The sequence below is a fragment of the Octopus sinensis genome, linkage group LG1 (assembly GCF_006345805.1).
Source record: "Octopus sinensis linkage group LG1, ASM634580v1, whole genome shotgun sequence".
Taxonomy (NCBI): domain Eukaryota; kingdom Metazoa; phylum Mollusca; class Cephalopoda; order Octopoda; family Octopodidae; genus Octopus; species Octopus sinensis.
Window position 1 is genome coordinate 133,985,166 of NC_042997.1, and position 5,816 is coordinate 133,990,981.

Consider the following 5,816-nt stretch of genomic DNA (forward strand, 5'->3'; position numbering starts at 1 on the left):
GGAAATAGTGGTAACCAGAATGTGGAATCTAAAAACAGAATCAATTCCTATCATAGTAGGTGCATTAGGCGACATAAAAAAATATTCAGACAAATACATAACAAAAACACCAGGACTTACAAACACATATAACATACAGAAAATTGCACTACTAGGCACTGCACACATCCTACGCAAAACACTTTCAATACAGTAACCATAAGAGCATCACAGCAAACATCATCACATACCCAAGGCGCACAGAGCTGCACTCAGTAGTGAAGTGAAAGCACACTATAAAAATGATAACTACTGAATGATGATAATAATAATAATAATAATAATACAGCAAACATGATTTGCATTATGTACATTGTTTTGTCTTGTTATAAAAGATGGGCTACAGCAAATATTCTGCTCAATACCACAGATTTGCTTGTCAGTTGTTTGACCATAACCAGTTGAGCATGTCCCTTGGTGGCTGATGATATGTGCATCTCTGATCATGAGCAGAAGTAGTGGGGGAGCATCATAGCCATGTGTTGAGAAGAATTCTTTGGTTTTAGATAATTCACCTTTGAAAACATGAGTGTCTCATTCAACAACCTTAGACAACCCTTATTCAGGGACCTTTTGAGTAGGATGGGGTATTCAACTAGAAGAAAATTGTAACTGGGCCCCAGCTACAAGGTCTTGTGCTGTTTATTTTGATATGAGATCATCATGTCATGCACATATGGTTGTGATGCACGTGCCTGGTGTACCCTTATCAGATGGGTAGTCCTGATGAGTATACTGAGCTTCATATATTTGTACCCCAGTGTCACTTTGATGGCATGCACTGCTCTCTCACTCAATAATGATAACAAAAAAAAAATACAATCTCTTAAAATTTGAAATTGCTAGAATTTGGAATATGAAAACTCTAAAGATTGTTATAATAGGTGCATTGGTAACTGTAAGTAAAGATGTAGACAAATGGTTGGAGGAGATTGAAATAAAATGTCCTATTTTATTTTATTTTATTTAGTTTCAGCTCACAAGCTGTAGCCATGCTGGGGCACCGCCATTAGAATGGAATGCTTACAGCACCTAGGTTTCCCAAGCGGTCACCCATCTAAGTACTAACTAGGCTCAATGTTGCTTAACTTCGTTGATCGGATGAGAATCGGTGCTTTCAACGTGATATGGCTGTTAGCTGTTGAGCTTTTACAGAAAGTTTGCCTCTTGCAAACAGGAAAGATTATCAGGAGGTTTTTAAGCACTTGAAAGACTATTGAAAGCTAGTGGATACCTACATAGGTAGCTAGGTAATAACCCACTACCTATGTAAATCCTACTAGGAATAAAACCAAACCTGAATCAAATCAATGCACTACTCTCTCTCAATAATAATAATAATAATAATGATAGATTTAAAAAAGGTACTGTAACCTATTTGAAAATGGTACCAGGCTTTCCATCCTACAGGAAGTGCAAAAAATCATGTTAATTGGAACGACTCATGTACTTAGAAGAGCATAATTGCTGTGAAAACAACATCCATTCATGAATTTATTTGTTTATTAATTTAAAAAAAAATACATATTTTACCTGTGAATTTGTGTGCATAATCTGGGAATGTATACAATGACCTTCTCTGCCATAGGTGTACGGAAAACACTCAGCGAGAAATGGAAGAAAATTTGAAGAAAGAAGGAAAAATATATTAATAATAATAATAATAATAGTTGTTTCAAATGTTTCGCACAAGGCCAGCAATTTTGGTGGTGGGGTAAGTTGATTACATTAACACCAGTGTTCAACTTCTACTTATTTTATCAACCCCAAAAGTATGAAAGGCAAAAGAAAAATTTGAACTCAGAATGTAAAAACAGACCAAATGCTGCTAAGCATTCTGTCCGGCATGCTAATGGTTCAACCAACTCACTGCCTTGATAACAATAATAATAATAATAATAATAATAATAATAATAATAATAATTTATTTCTTTAATACCCACAAGGGGCTAAACACAGAGAGGACAAACAAGGACAGACAAACGGATTAAGTCGATTATATCGACCCCAGTGCGTAACTGGTACTTATTTAATCGACCCCAAAAGGATGAAAGGCAAAGTTGACCTCGGCGGAATTTGAACTCAGAACGTAATGGCAGACGAAATACGGCTACGCATTTCGCCCGGCGTGCTAACGTTTCTACCAGCTCGCTGAATAATAATAATAATATAATAATAATAATAATAATAATAATAATAATAATAATAATAATAAATGCCCTGATGCAGTACCAGGCAGTGGCTCTCATGGCTTCTGATCTTAACTGATTGGAAGTGTTATCATGTACATTGTTTTGTCTTGGTATAAAAGATGGGCTACAGCAAATATTCTGCTCAAAACCACAGATTTGCTTGTCAGTTGTTTGACCTTAACCAGTTGAGCATGTCCCTTAGTGGCTGACGATATGTGCATCTCTGATCACGAGCAGAAGTAGTGGGGGAGCATCATAACCATGTGTTGAGAGGGATTCTTTGGGGTTTGAATAATTCACCTCTGGAGACATGGGTGGGTTTTTCAACATCCTTAAACAACCCTTATTCAGGGACCGTTTGAGCGGGATGGGCTACTCAACCTGAAGAAAATTCTAACTGGGCCCCACCTGCAAGGTCATGTGCAGTTTATCTTGATATGAGATCACCATGCCGCGCACATATGGTTGTGATGCATGTGCCTGGTGTACCTTTATCAGACGGGTAGTCATGATGGGTATATTGGGCTTCGTATATTTTACCCCAGTGTCACTTTGATGGCATGAACTGCTCTCTCACTCAATAATAATAATAATAATAATGATAATAATGATAATAATAATAATAATGATAATAATAATAGTCCATGTGAATGAAATAAGTTTAGGACATATGTTAGAATAAACTGTGTCCCTGGAGCATTATAGTGCGATTTCTTTAATCTAATCTGTTGAAAGCATAAAGAAGATAGACAAACAAACAGGCAGGTGAAAAGAAAAAGGAGAGCAAAAGAGAAATAATAATTAACAAATAAAAATAAAACAGTTCAAATATCACAAGATATTCAGAAGGAAATATAAAAATGCAAACAAAAATATATACATAATTTAAACAAGTTTGTTATTTTTATGAGTTTTTTTCTTTTTTAAGCGAAATAAATAAACACAGAAGTAATGCTATTATATTCCTACTTTTCTGCCGAGAATTTATGTTATTGTGCTTTAAAAAGAGTTCTTTGATTAAAATTAAATTTTGTCATTTATAATTGACATTTGTGGGTGGACAAATTGTTAATTTAAAGTATTTAAAGTGTGTGGGCTTTGTTGTCTGTAAATTACTGCAATAAAACTGCATGTACTTACATACATACGTACATACATACATACATACATACATACATACATATATACATACATACATATATATATACATACATATATACATATATACATACATACATACATACATACATATATACATACATACATACATACATACATATATACATACATACATACATACACACACACATACATACATACATACATACATACATACATACATACATATGTATGTACATACATACATTCACGGAAAAGATTGTCAGTAAGTGAAATTTTATCTAATGAGGCTTTTCAAATAGCTTAAAGTGCTTCATTAAATGAAACTTCAAAGTCCCTGTCAATCAATTATATAAAATAAATATTTCTCTTTAACCCTTTTTCACTCAGATTACTTTGTCAAATATTCTTCTTTTTCTCATGTCCACTGGTGCCTTTGAGCTGCACATTGAGCAGTCAGTGATCCCTAATTATCTCCCTCTCTGGCCAACCAGTATGCTTCTTCTCAGGTGATGTTCCGTCTGTGTAGGCCTTCTATGAAGGTACTACACAGTGTCTTCCTGGCCAACCTCTTTTTCTCTTACCTTCCTGCAGCTGTTTTGGCAAGCCTCTCCTTTGGCAATCTTAGTATGTGTACAGCCATTCTCATTTGTCATTCAGGAGCTTTACTCTTCCTGTCTGGAGAATGGCTTCATTTGTCACTCTGTTAAATATAATATTTATTTATTCAAATCATTTTGAATTAATCCTACATTATCTCCTAGTTTTGAGATGTTACCTTACTGGCACTTGTGCCGGTGGCACGTGAAAAAATATTCAAGCGAGGTCATTACCAGTACTGCTGGACTGGCTCCTGTGCAGGTGGCACATAAAAAACACCATTTGAGCGTGGCCGTTGCCACTACTGCCTGACTGGCCCTTGTGCCGGCGGCATGTAAAAGCACTCACTACACTCTTGGAGTGGTTGGTGTTAGGAAGGGCATCCAGCTGTAGAAACTCTGCCAGATCAGATTGGAGCCTGGTGCAGCCATCTGGTTTGCCAGTCCTCAGTCAAATTGTCCAACCCATGCCAGCATGGAAAGCGGACGTTGAACGATGATGATGATTGTAGGGTTGGTGTGATGAAGTGAAAGGCCAATTCTAGTCAGTTTAGACATAAAACAGGTAGTATATTTGGGCTGGACATGGTCATTTTAAATGCTAATAGTTGATTCAGAGATGTGAAGTCCTAACTTCAGTTAATGCTTTACTTTTTATTTAAAACCACTTATAATATCTCCATATATAAAAAGCCAGATCACATGTTACCTTTTTGTTTCTTAGTTCTATTATACTTTGTGAATGTCACTCTGAGGATGAAGCATTATACTGTGCAGGAATGAATGAGAAAAAATTAAAACAGGGTTGAAGGAAGGGACAAATGTTAATATCATTATATAATCTGTAGCAGACATTCAAAACATTAAAAACAAATAGTTTTCAATCTAGTTTCTTGTCTGGAAGTCTTTTAGAAAGACTGAGTATTTCTCATAGATGACTTCATTAACCATTTAGCATTTAAACTGACCATATCCAGCCCAAATATTCTACCTGTTTTATGTCCAAAGCAGCTTGATCCAGCCTCTCATACTTACTCTACTATCTATATACAAATAAAAGTGAGGTTCAATCTTGCTTGCTTGCAATGTTACACAGCCAAACTGGTGCGTAATGGGAAAATACTATGAATTAAGTCGCCCCTGAAATGTTAATATGAACTGAATAAACAAGTTTTGTGTAAATCAGAGTAGTAGTTATTGAGATATTCAGGGTTTGGAGGTATAAATACCCAAAACAGTGCATAATGGAAAAATGTTCCGAATATATCTTCATCCTGAAAGGGAAGAATCTTTAACCTTTCCATTAGACAGTGATTTGCCAACAAAATAACATGATTTGTTTTTTTCACAGGAAATGTTCCTATTTTTGCTTTTGTTAAACACAATATTTTAATCATTTAGAAATATTTTTAAGTGAATGTGATTTCAAAAATGTAAGTTGTTTGTACAGTAAGTATTTATATTTCAACTTTCTTTAAGCAGACAATATTTTTATCTTTTTTTAAAAATTATTTTCAAGTGAATACCATTGCAAAAAATTTTTTGGCATATTTAAAAAATATTTTAAACAGAAAATGACTTAAAAAATATAGTAGATATTTCATAAAAGACACATTCATAACCTTGGTGTGAAATAATTTTTTTCCATAGGTTTTTTCGAGTGCATTCAAGGTTAATCACCTCCAAAGATTTGGCTGCTATTTCTAGTACACCGTGCTACCATGTAATAACCATTAGCAATAAAGGACTTGAAATACCTATTATGTGGTAGCAGGGCATGCAATAAATAGCAGCCAAATCTTTCCTTTTCTGGGGGAAAGGAGACATTTATGTGTGATTTCAATGTCACATTCATTAAAAGCATGTG

The 5,816-nt window shown here is 34.8% G+C and overlaps 1 non-coding gene across 1 annotated transcript; it reads right to left on the bottom strand.

The window, feature by feature from the left end:
• Nucleotides 1-1,059: 1,059 nt before the first annotated feature.
• Nucleotides 1,060-1,178, bottom strand: LOC115220866. The gene has a single exon (XR_003882598.1). It is a non-coding gene; the product is annotated as a 5S ribosomal RNA (ribosomal RNA).
• Nucleotides 1,179-5,816: the final 4,638 nt, after the last annotated feature.